This window comes from Chenopodium album, chromosome 7 (genome assembly GCF_948465745.1).
Source record: "Chenopodium album chromosome 7, dcCheAlbu1.1, whole genome shotgun sequence".
Classification (NCBI taxonomy): domain Eukaryota; kingdom Viridiplantae; phylum Streptophyta; class Magnoliopsida; order Caryophyllales; family Amaranthaceae; genus Chenopodium; species Chenopodium album.
Genome location: NC_137840.1, coordinates 65,038,915 through 65,052,361, shown reverse-complemented (window position 1 = coordinate 65,052,361; position 13,447 = coordinate 65,038,915). Strand labels below are relative to the sequence as shown.

At 39.2% G+C, this 13,447-nt stretch overlaps 1 non-coding gene across 1 annotated transcript; it reads left to right on the top strand.

Moving 5' to 3' along the window:
• The first annotated feature begins 5,469 nt into the window (after positions 1–5,469).
• On the top strand, positions 5,470–5,576 carry LOC145641189 (small nucleolar RNA R71). The gene has a single exon (XR_014115251.1). It is a non-coding gene; the product is annotated as a small nucleolar RNA R71 (small nucleolar RNA).
• Positions 5,577–13,447: the final 7,871 nt, after the last annotated feature.

The window sequence follows — 13,447 nt, the reverse complement described above, 5'->3', positions numbered from 1 at the left end:
TTAAAATTTTTTCTTTTGCTCTTTTTTTCCTCTTTTTAACTCATATTGGAAATTTCAACTTTGAAACACAACATATCAATATTTTCCAATCAAAAATCAAAGAATAATCACTCTTCTTTTATTCCCACATTGTGCAAATAATGTGCACACCACAACTCCCTCACCTCACCAACTAATAGCTTCCCAAGCCAAGCTTGGGACTAGTAACCAATGGGGCTCATATAGGCTTGTAATGTGGCTAAATAAACAATAAAAGGGCACAAGCAACAACATGGGTAGCAAGAAGGGAACAAATGTATCTAAATACTCTGAAGGCTACCTAAAAGAATGAACGCCTTCGTCCTCCTCATGTGCATAATAAATTAATAATAAGTCATGAAACACTACTCATAGTTGCAAATCAATACTCAAATTCATTGACATACCAGGAACTATGGAACTATCACACATTTCTTAACCAAATCAACTAGTCAAGCACTATATTCACAAATAGTTGGCAAAATTGACGCATGTTTAGGAATCAAAACAATTAAACTTCAAATCATGACCAACAAATCCACAATTCTCATTATCAATAACCAAGAATCAAAACAAATTTTCTCAAATAAGGGGCACAGGGAAGCATGATTTACAATTCATTGGAACGTATTTTTGGATTTTTTTTTATTTTTCTATTTTTTTGTATTTTCATATAGGAAAGAAAAAAGAATCTACACTAGAAAAACAAATAAAAACTATACTAGAAAGCAAATAAAAAGAGAAAAGGAAGAGAATTACCAAGCGAAAGATCATCCCCCCAAGCCAAATCAAGCAATGTCCTCATTGACTTGGGAGTGTAGCCTACTCCTCATCCTCGACCATCCTCGAATAGCCCCCTCCATGGCTAGAACCGGCTCCTCCATGGCTCGAACCACCACCTCCATAACCCGAACCACCTGCAAAGTAGTTAGGGTCCACATTCCCCCCAAGCCCACCAAAAGGAACATCGGTCTCATAACCATGGACCGATGAGTAGTCCACATAGGTATTGTAGGCAATTGGGTCTGTGTATCCTCCTTGCGGATATTGGAACCAATCGGGAACAAGTGAATCGGGGGGAATAGCCCCCCGACGAGCATAATCATCATACATGGGGTACAAACCCCTCCCGACGTTCCTCTCCAATTACCCCACCCGTCTATCTATAGACCCAACTCTAGTGTCCAAGTTCCTAACCATACTCCCGACTCTCCCTTGCCCCACCTCAATCCTATCCAATTGGCTCCTAAAAGCCGAAAAGTCATAAGGGGCGTTGGGGTCAATGTTGTAGTTGGTTGAGGAAGTGGGAATGTCATATGTGAAGGGTGGAGGTGGTGGGTAGTGTGGTGAATGGTGATGAGGGGAGTGGTCTAGGGGAGATTGGTGGGGTTGTGGTGAAGGGTGAGGTGGTTGAACCTCACCTTGACCGTTAATCTAAAAAGTATAAGAAGGCTTCCCCTTCTCAAATTTGGTCAAGGCGGGGTTGGGCAAAGTAAAAGCATTGTCCCTTCTACCCGATTCCCTTTGAATCACCCACCAAGTCTCACCTCCTATGACATTTATCCAATTTAGGCCACCTAAATAGGGTAGGTCCATAATTTTTGGGTCGGCTACCTTCCCTTCGTTGTTATGGACAAAGTTAAGGTGTTTGACCGCTATGTGAGTTACTAGACCACCAAAATAAAAGGGTACCCTAGACCTACCCGCCTTGGCCACATTGGCCACCATTTGGAAGTGGTTGGCCATCTTGTGGACAATGTTGAGCTTATCACTCCTAGGTATCATGTATGACCCTAACAATTCTAGCTCATCCCGCCTAACATTGGCGGGTTCATGCCTCCCAAAGATGGTAAGGCCAACAAACCGTTGCCAAAACTTTGGCACGGGATGTTATATCCAAGTGCCCTTGGCATGTTGGAGGTTCAAGTTGGCATCCCCCCGTAAGGGATTGATAGACAACGACAATGTTGTCTTGGGGAGGTTCAATTGGTCTATCCGATTTTAACTCAAATAATTTGCCAAATTCTTTCAAAGACAATCTAACATCATTATTAAGTAATCTAAATTGAACATGAGAAATCAAAGCATTAGATTTTATGACATTAAAACTAGAAATAAATTCCAAGGTCAAATAGTCATAAGTATCATAGTGCAAGTTAAACAAACCACTCATGCCAATTCCTATAAACAACTTTTCTACGGGTTTATCAATTCCTAATTTAGCAATGGTGGGGTGATGAACAAAACGTGTAGCAATTACCTGCCTTGACGTGAGATTGATCATCCTTTGCTTTTGCTCTTGGGTGGTGATGACCACCCTCTCCCATCCCGGAACTTGCAACTCCGGGTCAATCCTAGGCTCTTGTTTCCTTGAGATTTCCCCCCTTACGGTCCTAGATCTTTTGAGAGCCATTGTTTATGAGAAATAGTAAGAATTGAAGCTTTCTCTCTCTTAGGGTTTGATAAAAATTGAGAGAAAGTGGTAGAAATTGGGTGTAGATTGTAGAGAAAGATGAAAGGATTAAGAATATGCAAAAATAATTGAGTTTTGATGGAAGAATTGGAGGAGATCTTGAAAATAAGGGAGTTTGAAGGTGTGAGAATGGAGGTTTTAGAGAGAGAAAGTAGTCATGAAGAAGATGGAAGAAGAAAGTGAGGAAAGAAAGAAGGGAAAAGAATATGAGGGACGACCAAAAATAGGCGCGCCCGATCGGACAAGCCTAGCCCGATCGGGTGAGTTAAGCTGAATTCCAGATGTCTGGTTGCGCGCCCGATCGGGCGCGAATACGAAGTAAAATTTCGCCCTTTCACTAGCCCGGTCGGGCGAGCTTCGCCCGACCGGGTGAGCTTTGCCCGACATTTCTTTTCCTTCACTCGATTATTCACAAAAATGCACCCGATCGGGCGAATTATGCTCCAATTTCCAGCTCCAGTTGCGCGCCCGATCGGGCGAATTAAGCTCCAATTTCCAACTCCATTTGCGCGCCCGATCGGGCGAATTAAGAGCTGAAAATTTTCCTCGCTTTCGTGCCCGATCAGGCGAGCTCCGCCCGATCGGGCCCGTGCCTAGTCAGATTTTCTTAGCTTCTTCTTCGATTTCTTTTCGTCTTCAAATTTTTCCAAGTCTCTTTACCTCTCAAACCTATACCTGTACAAAAACACTTATAAAAGGTAAAATTTCACTCTCCTCGCCTCTCTAAAATAAAAATAAAAATAAAGAAAAAGGAAAACTAGTCTAGAAAGCAAGAAATACGGGTTACCTCCCGCAAAGCGCTGGTTTATCTAGGTCCCGCACGACCCTATTACCACAGTATAATAACTAGGACCCTTGGCCTAACGCTTGATCGGGTGGTTTCTCACCCAGTCTAGCGGTGTTTAGGCTACGACGCGGTTTCCTGACATACCCTGTGGGACGCCAATTCACCTTATCGGGTGGATCCTCCTTGACTTGGGTAAGGGGTTCTTCAATGCTACGCACTAAAGATCCTTCTTTGATCGAAAGTTGCTTCAAATTGTCATTGCATTCAACACTTGCAACTCGATCTGGCGGAACACTTACCGTAGGCTCAAATCGCACAACTTGCTTGATCGGTTCCACCTTTTCATCCTCGAAACCAAGACCAACAGTGTAAAGTGCTCTTTCTATTGCATCGACTTCCTTCTGCCATTTGTCTATCTCATCTGAAAGGGATGCAATACAAGATACCGCCTCCAAGGGATCTTTTTCAAGAGCTTGGGGCTTGTTAGAATAATTCTCAACCACATTAACACTGAAACATTTCTCCTCAGTCATGGAGCTTTTAGGGGCATTATTAAGATTAAAAATAACTTTATCATCCCCTACTGATAGTGTTAACTTACCACTTCTCACATATATGATTGCTCCTGCAGTGTTAAGGAACGGTATACCCAAAATGATTGGGGTTTGCACATCCTCAGCCATATCAAGAACAACAAAATCAACAGGTATATAAAATTTACCTACTCTAACGGGGACATCCTCTAAAACACCTAAGGGGTATTTGAAAGAACGATCGACCATTTGTAGAGTTATATTGGCAGCTTTTAATTTACCCATATTTAACTTGGAACACAGATAATGGCATGACGCTAACGCTAGCACCCAGATCACACAATGCATTATCAATCATTAGATTGCCTATATGACAAGGGATAGAAAAACTACCCAGGTCTTTTAATTTAGGTGGAGACTTATTTTGAAGTACGGCACTACACTCTGCAGTGAAAGCTACTGTCTCTACCTTACTAATAGACCTTTTCCTTGTCAATATTTCTTTCATAAATTTTGCATATGAACGAATTTGTGTGATTAATTCAGTGAAGGGAATTGTTACCTTCAAATCTTTTACCATCTCCAGAAACTTACCAAACTGCTTATCCAAATTTGTCTTCAAGTGACGATTGGGGAATGGAAGTTTGATAATTGGCTTTGGAGCATTATTACTCTTATCTGGAGTAGCCACCTTCTCTGGAGTCGTACCTTGCAATGTAGAATTATATATGTTAGTATTATCCTTTAGCCCTGTCGGGCTATTAACTACATTTTTTGGTTTAACGGAATCAAGATTAGCATTATTTAATAAATCAGGTTCATCAACTCTGGGCATAGAGGGCCCTTCATAGTTTGAACCACTCCTTAGAGTAATTGCATATGCTTGATCCGTAGGCCTGGTCGGCTGTTCCGGTAGAGCTCCCTATTGGCGGGCTTGTAGAGTAGCGGAAAGTTGCGCAATTTGATTATCTACAATTTTATTATGTGCTAGAATTTGATCAATTGTCGCATCTCTACTCTCCATGTGCTTTTGCATATTAACCAACATTGCTCTAATTTCCACCAGAGAAGGGTCAGAAGATGAGGAGGTTTGTTGTGGTTGGTTCTTCTGGCTAGCATTGGGATGAGAATATTTCTGCTGCTGTTGTTGTGGCGCTTGTGGTTCTTGTGGTGGCGGGTTTTAAACATTGGTACTCCGGTAGGAAAGGTACGGATGGTTCCTATACCCAGGATTGTAGGTGTTGGAGTATGGGTTATTCTGCCTATAAGCTTGAAAGGCATTAACTTGCTCCACGAAACTCCTGCAATCTTGTTCCTAATGACCTATAATACCACAATTTTCACAGAAAGCCTCATTAGAATTATTATTAATTGCAGAAACATTAGCTACATTGGCAGTGCTAAGATTATCTAATTTTTGGCATATAGAGGTCAGTTGAGCTTGCAAAAAGGATACAGAGTCAACACTATGTTTCCCCTTGTTAGCAAATCCTCTAGGATTCCCATATTGGGAATTGTGTATCGCCATATCTTCAATAACCTGACCTGCATCATCAACATTAAGATTCATAAATCTCCCACTAGCTGCAGAATCTAAAATTATTCTAGAGGAATATCCAATGCCGTTATAAAAGGCTTGGATTAACTGCCATTGTGCTAAATTATGGTGAGGGCATTCTCTTTGTAAGTCCTTGAACCTATCCCAAGCCTCATATAAAGATTCATCGGCTTCTTGGGCAAAGTTCTGAATCGCACTCCGTAGTACGGTTGTTCTCTCTGCAGGATAATACTTGTTATAAAAATTCAAAACAAGAGTTTCCCAGTCAGTTATACCAAGTGCAGTTGTATTTAAGCCATTAAACCACAATTTAGCTTTTCTAGTTAAAGAGAAGGGAAAGAGAATCTCCCTGATTTGGTCTTGAGTGACCCCGGCTTGCCTGATGGTATTGCAATATTGACAATAGTCGGCAATGTGAAGATTCGGGTCTTCACCCTTAGCTCCACTGAATTGCTTCCTCTCTATCATCGTTATAAATTGAGGTTTAATTTCGAATTGAACCCCATCAAGAGCCGGAGTGGGGGGTGAGATGTGGAAAATCTGTAAGCTTTGGTTGTGAGTAATCACTAAGCTTCTTTGGAGCCGTCATCTCTGATTCTATTCACGTGTGAGCTCGTGAGTTGCTCTCGACGCTTTTTGGAGTTGAAAATTAATTTCGACCCTAAAAAGCGTCGCGAATATACGCATAGTATGTACCCTAGTTGACGCTCCTTCCCCAGCGTCGAGAAAGCACTCGTTTTGTAGTAGTGCCAGAATCCGCCAGGATTTGCTTGTAGAGATTTTTCTGTCTATGAAAAGATCGTTCGATCTCAGGATCGAATGGGATGTACCCTAATTTGAAACACCTGGGCATAAACAAAAACTAGAAGCAAATATGAGATTTGTCTCAGAGAACTAATGTTCTCTGATACAAAAAGAAAATAACCTAGACTACAAAAATAATCAGAAATAAAAATAAAACCGTTTCCCCAGCAACGGCGCCAAATTTTGACAGGGTAAAGTCGTATCCCCTAATAAAAAATAAATACCTAAGTCCTCTAACTAAAGTAGATAGGGAAGTAGGGTCGAACTCCACAGGGAAACAATTCTTTTTACTCCTAATTAATTATTATAATCTAAATTATCTAAGTAACCAATATTTTTGGGAATAAATTCTATACTACGAAGAATAAGTTTAGGGAGAAAAGAAACAATAATAAGAAAGCCTAGGGTCACAGGTTCACCAATAATTAATATTCCGGGATAAAACATAATAACTAATAATCAACATTGCACAAATAACATGATCAACAGGCTCTCGCAATTTATTAATCAACATAGATCTAACAGGCTCTCGTAATTTACTAGATCTAAGTTCCTATTAAAAAAAGCCTATAATATTAAATTAACATCTGCTCGATTCATCAATTCAATATTGTTAAACATTCACAATGAAATTAAATCTGCTCGATTCATAATCTAATTGCAAAGAATTAAAACAATTCAATAAGAAATTATCATGCAATACCAATAATCAATAATAACGAATTATCCCTTCATATTAATTATGGATCCCCATAAACCCTAGAATGAAACTAATAAGACATAATCATAACTAAACTAATCAAATAAATAAAACAAAACATAATCAAAGAAGTAAATGAAATAGCTGAAATTAAAGGAGAAGAAATTGTTACCAAAGGAAATCTGAATTAGTGGAAGTAATTAAGAACAAGAGTTGAGAGAGAATTTAAGAGAGAGAAATATCCTAAGTAGAGAGAGAAAATCTAAAAAAGAAGGTAAAAAATAATTACGTACATAATTCGTACTTAAACATCCTCAAAACAAAAATTAAACTAAACTAATCAGGTCTGAATAAAACACGCGCCCGATCGGGCGCGCCTTTTTCTTCACGCCCCTTCTCAGCAGCGCCGCCCGATCGAGCTAGAAGCTCGCACGATCGGCCGCGCCTTAGGCCACGCACCAGCACCATGCATGCCGCGCCCGATCGTGCTAATCCTTGCCCGACCGGGCCCTTGCTTCACTTCGAGGCTCGGACTTTGATTGGGCTTGATTCCTCGGCCCAATCCGGATTTCCTCTTCGGGTCTTGAATACTCGGTCCAAGTACCTCGGTATCCCGATTACCGAGCCCTTAATCACCGGCTCGATGACTCTAACCAGCCTTGGGCTTCAAAGATGGTCGTGCTCTTCTAATTCCCGTAGTCGCTCCATGAAAAACCAGAGAAAATGCTCCAAAGGTGCAATTCCCTACAAAACTCAACAAAGACTACGAAAACACTAGAAAACACCAATTAGTAATAAAAGTGGATCGAAATAGCCAAAAACACTACTAATTATGACCAAGGGACGGGGGTAAATTACTATATAAAATGGACATATCAAACTCCCCCAAGCCAAACCTTTGCTTGTCCCTAAGCAAAGAGCTCATCAATGAACATATAAAACATGCCTCACCCCAATAATCAAATCAAACACAAATGATTCAAGGCAAATCTAATGAACATGCTTCAACATCAATCAATCTTATTCATCCAATCACCCTTCCTCCCCAATAATTGTCAAATAGAGCAAACCACAAGAGCATATAGAATTCAAGACTAGTGCTCACACACTCGACTCTCATTTATGTGGCGAGTAAAAGATGTACTCGATCGCTCTCCAACCAACCCCTTTACTTGTGAACAATGCCCACCCATCTCACACTCTCGTGTGTTTAAAACAATGAACGCTCAACCTACTAGTCGACTCGAAATATGTCAAGTCATAACTTGCATTGATAAACAACACTTTCACATTTACACAACTCTATGCACAAGGTCGGAAGGTCTTTAAAGCTTGTAATGTAAGGCTAGGGTAAAGGGTAGGATAAATTTGGGAGTATGTGAGAGAAAAGCTATGCATTAAGGGAGCCAAATACTAACAAACCCATGATAAAAAATAAATGATGATCATACATCTCCAACAACATAACTAACTCCAACAAGAACCACCAAATACAACTCCAATCAACATAAACAAACCCATTACTTACAAAATTCACTCATAAAAATATGATAATGTAGAACTTGAATGAAATACAAACTTTAAACTCGTTCTCTTTTTTTCTTTTCAAACTTGATTTTTTTTCTTTTTTTTTTCTTCTTGAACAACCTTCAAATAGAACATTTGAGCATTAAAATTTTTTCTTTTGCTCTTTTTTTTCTCTTTTTAACTCATATTGGAAATTTCAACTTTGAAACACAACATATCAATATTTTCCAATCAAAAATCAAAGAACAATCACTCTTCTTTTATTCCCACATTGTGCAAATACTGTGCACACCACAACTCCCTCACCTCACCAACTAATAGCTCCCCCAAGCCAAGCTTGGGACTAGTAACCAATGGGGCTCATATAGGCTTGTAATGTAGCTAAATAAACAATAAAAGGGCACAAGCAACAACATGGGTAGCAAGAAGGGAACAAATGTATCTAAATACTCTGAAGGCTACCTAAAAGAATGAACGCCTTCGTCCTCCTCATGTGCATAATAAATTAATAATAAGTCATGAAACACTACTCATAGTTGCAAATCAATACTCAAATTCATTGACATACCAGGAACTATAGAACTATCACACATTTCCTAACCAAATCAACTAGTCAAGCACTATATTCACAAATAGTTGGCAAAATTGACGCATGTTTAGGAATCCAAACAATTAAACTTCAAATCATGACCAACAAATCCACAATGCTCATTATCAATAACCAAGAATCAAAACAAATTTTCTCAAATAAGGGGCACAGGAAAGCATGATTTATAATTCATTAGAACGTATTTTTGGATTTTTTTTTATTTTTCAATTTTTTTTGTATTTTCATATAGGAAAGCAAAAAGAATCTACACTAGAAAAGCAAATAAAAACTATACTAGAAAGCAAATAAAAAGAGGAAAGGAAGAGAATTACCTAGCGAAAGATCACCCCCCCAAGCCAAATCAAGCAATGCCCTCATTGACTTGGGAGTGTAGCCTACTCCTCATTCTCGTCCATCCTGGCCGGGCAGCTCCGGACTCGGCAGCCGCTGCCGGGGCTGCTCCGGCATTGAAATCACGCAGCCTCGGGAGCGGCTACAGTGGCTGAAGCAGCCCCGGCAGCGGCAGCCGCCTGCCGAGGCTACAACAGCCCAGGTAGGCTGCTGCCAAGGTTGCAACAGCCTCGGCAGGCGGAAGGCAGCCCGCGCCGAGGCCACAGCAAACCCGGCAGCCGCCTGCCGAGGCTGCAGCAGCCCTGGAAGCCGCGGCGGCTGCCAAGGCTGCTACAGCCTTGGCAGCAGCCTGTCTAGGCTGCGGCTGCCGGGGTTGCTAAGGCCTCGGCTCGGGCTGCTTTCACTGTTCCGACAGGGGGGTGGCTCCCTCGGGTGTTCCGGTTTGACGGAAGTTGTGTATTTTTAAAATAAAAAAAAAATTGAGCAATTATTTTTAAAAAAAAAAAAAAAAAAACCTCGGTGGAATGGCTTTTCGCATGCCTATTTTCTTCATTTCTCAACCTATGAACTTATTCTTTCTCAAACCATATCATAATTACATATTTATAAGTGATTGTGAGTTGAAATTGCATAAAAGAAGCAAAGTTCTAAGTTTTTGGGCCCATTTCATCAAAATAAAGCCATTTTGAGTCGAAATGGCTACTCACTTGCCTAATTTCTTCATTTCTCAACTTATATAATTATTCATTCTCAAACCATATCATAATTACATATTTATAAGTGATTATCAGTTGAAATTACATAAAAGAAGCTAATTTCTAAGGTTTTGGGTCCAATTCATCAAAATAAAGCCATTTTGAGCCAAAATGGCTTCTCACTTGCCTAATTTCTTCATTTCTCTACTTATAAACTTATTCATTCTCAAACCATATCATAATTACATATGTATAAGTGATTGTGAGTTGAAATTGCATAAAAGAAGCAATGTTCTAAGTTTTTTAGCCCATTTCATCAAAATAAAGCAATTTTGAGTCGAAATGGCTACTCACTTGTCTAATTTCTTCAGTTCTCAACTTATATACTTATTAATTCTCAAACCATCTCATAATTACATATTTATAAGTGATTGTCAGTTGAAATTACATAAAAGAAGCTAAGTTCTAAGGTTTTGGGTCCAATTCATCAAAATAAAGCCATTTTGAGCCAAAATGGCTTCTCACTGGCCTAATTTCTTCATTTCTCAACTTATAAACTTATTCATTCTCAAACCATATCAAGCATTTAAAATCCCACTAGCTTGAACCCCACTGTGATCATACACTAAAGTACGGTGGCGTCCAAAAGGGAAGAAGATAGAGCAAAAGAGTCGCCAACAAGTTTTTTAGGAACTTGTAAACCGTTCACGAGGTGAAGGTTACACCCCTTAACGATCCAAGAGATCGTCAACTCCATAAGGTCATGAACCAAATAAGGGTTCGGGGATGAAGGTACAAATCCAACCTAAAAGAGCTTGAATCTGCCCTAATAATAGGCCTCTACTTTATTCTGATCGTATTCATGTGCGCTTTCTGATTAACATGCAATCAATAGGTTAACCCTAAACCTGTTTAATCTATGTTGGTTGAATATTAATGCACAAATAAACTATTATTGGCGATCACTGAATTATAATCAAATTAACCTAACAAGATTATTAATTATCTAATTAAACGTGATTACAAGTACAAATTCCCTTTAAACATGCATAAAAGGTGATCAAGCAATAACAATAAAAATCAAGCAACATAATAAATAATCAATATCATGAATAATAATTATAATAATCATAATCATAATCATAATCATATCAATATTAAAGCATAATAAACATAGCAAGATCCTAGGCATGATACTAACAAGATTAATAACAAACCCTAGCATGTCACTAAACAATAAAAATCAAATCTTTAACCCTAACATGATACTAACATGAAGAAATATTAGGAAGAATATAGGAAGCATCTTAAGAATCATAATAAGCATATTTAATATTAAAAATACCCTAGACATGACACTAGGAATATCATAATAACAATAAAAACATGATTTCTACATCATAATATCAATTAATCAGTTAAAGTACTTACTTTGATGCCTCGTACCTATTTCTAATAACAAAATACACACGTTAGTAACTTCAAGGAAAATAATAATCAAACAATTAAATTAACTAATTGAAAGAGAGATTTGGGACCAAACCCTCAGAAATTAAACCTTTCACGTCTAGGGCGAAGGCAACTTCGAATATGGCTAGGTGTTTCTAGATCTTGCGAATGCGGAATTTTGTATAAAAAAGCAAAGTAAGAAAGAATTGAAAGAAAGAATGCTAAAGAATTAATGATTGTTGATGAAAGCTAATTAAAACTAATTGTTGATGAGAATTCGTGAATGAAAACGGAGTTTTTGATACGATATTTATAGAGAAAATCAGCCAAAAAAGATAACTTAACAAAACAGAGTCTGACGCTCAGGAAACAAGGTTGGCGCCAACCCTGGCTAGCTGGCGCCAGGCACCAGTGGCTAGCGCCAGGCGTCAATGGCTAGCGCCTGGCGCCAAGCCTGGTTCCAGGCGCCAAGGCCTGGGGTTGGACGCCAGTCTTGATTTTAACGCGTTTTCGAAAATACGATAAGTTTACCGTACTGGAGGATAAAATAATATAATTTCTTCGAAAATGCTATTTGATCTTGATTAAAACTCTGAAAAGTCAACAAAGTCAACTTATCAATGCTAATTGAATTAGGAATGAAAAGAACCTTCTAGAAGATTCTAGAAGACTAAAACCATTCCTAATTACATTAGGAATGATAAATCATATTAGGCCCTCCCCTAGATCATTGGTCCGTACATAAAGCTCAAACCGGGCCCAGTTTAGTAAATTGGCCATAACTTTATCAATATTCATCGGAATTGGGCTTATAATATATCGTTGGAAAGGTCTTTGCAAGCCCCATCCAAGTACACTACTATTGGACCCATATCATGAACCAACCAAACTGGATTGGCTGTTTTCTTAAAATAAAGTTTTCAAAAACAGAGAGAAGAGAAAAGAAAATAAAAACTTTCCGCACCACTAGACCTTTCCACACGTTCGTTTCATTTGATTATGATTCGACGTGAAAGGTACTCATCACTGGGTTTGGTTTTGGGGAGACACAAATGGGTGTCTACAGAATCCCCCACTTTGACTGAGTTTGGAGAAACGCAAGTTTCGAAAACAAAAGTCGAAGTATCGATAGGGACGGAGAATGATTCAGAACGTTCTGCGATCCTAAATCACTCTTGTAACGCCGATATCTGCAAAACTAGCGTTAGTTAAACAGATAAAAGAGTTAAGAAACGCGTATCTTGCACCGTCGAGCACACGTCTCTGAAAGTAACCGATTTGTTTTGATGACCTCCTGCAAGCTAGAGAATGCCATCCCGCTTGAAAACTGCTACCCCCGTAACTGCTTCCAAATTAGAAGATTGCTTCGCCTGAAACGATCCTCCTCCGCTATGATAATATTCCGCGTCCAACGGAATACTATTGAAGATTGCTTCTCTTGAAACAATCCTCATCCGCATTGATAATATTCCACGTCCAAGGGAATACTATCGAAGATTGCTTCTCTTGAAATAATCCTCATCCGCATTGATAATATTCCACGTCCAAGGGAATACTATCGAAGATTATTTCTCTTGAAAAAATCCTCAGTTGTTTGTGACAACTCTCCACAATCTAGGGAATGCCACCTTGCTGTTTCGATGTTCACTCATCTCTAAACAAAGAGCTTCTTTTTTATATGACTCTAATTTCCGCTGTGATAGTCTTCGAAAAGATAACTGCTTCTTAATGTTTGCTATGCCAGTACGTCGGTACTTTGCTGCTTGTGAACCAGTATGTCGGTGCTTTTGCTGTGATGACAATCCTCCTTTCTTTGGGAATAGTTGGCAACACAACTCTTGTATGATGTATGACAATCCGATTTAGGGAAAGTTGTCAATGCCACGTAACAATCCATCCTTGGAAATGTTGCCACGATGAAGCGACAATCCGTATCTCAGAAAATTTGCCAAAATCAAATTTT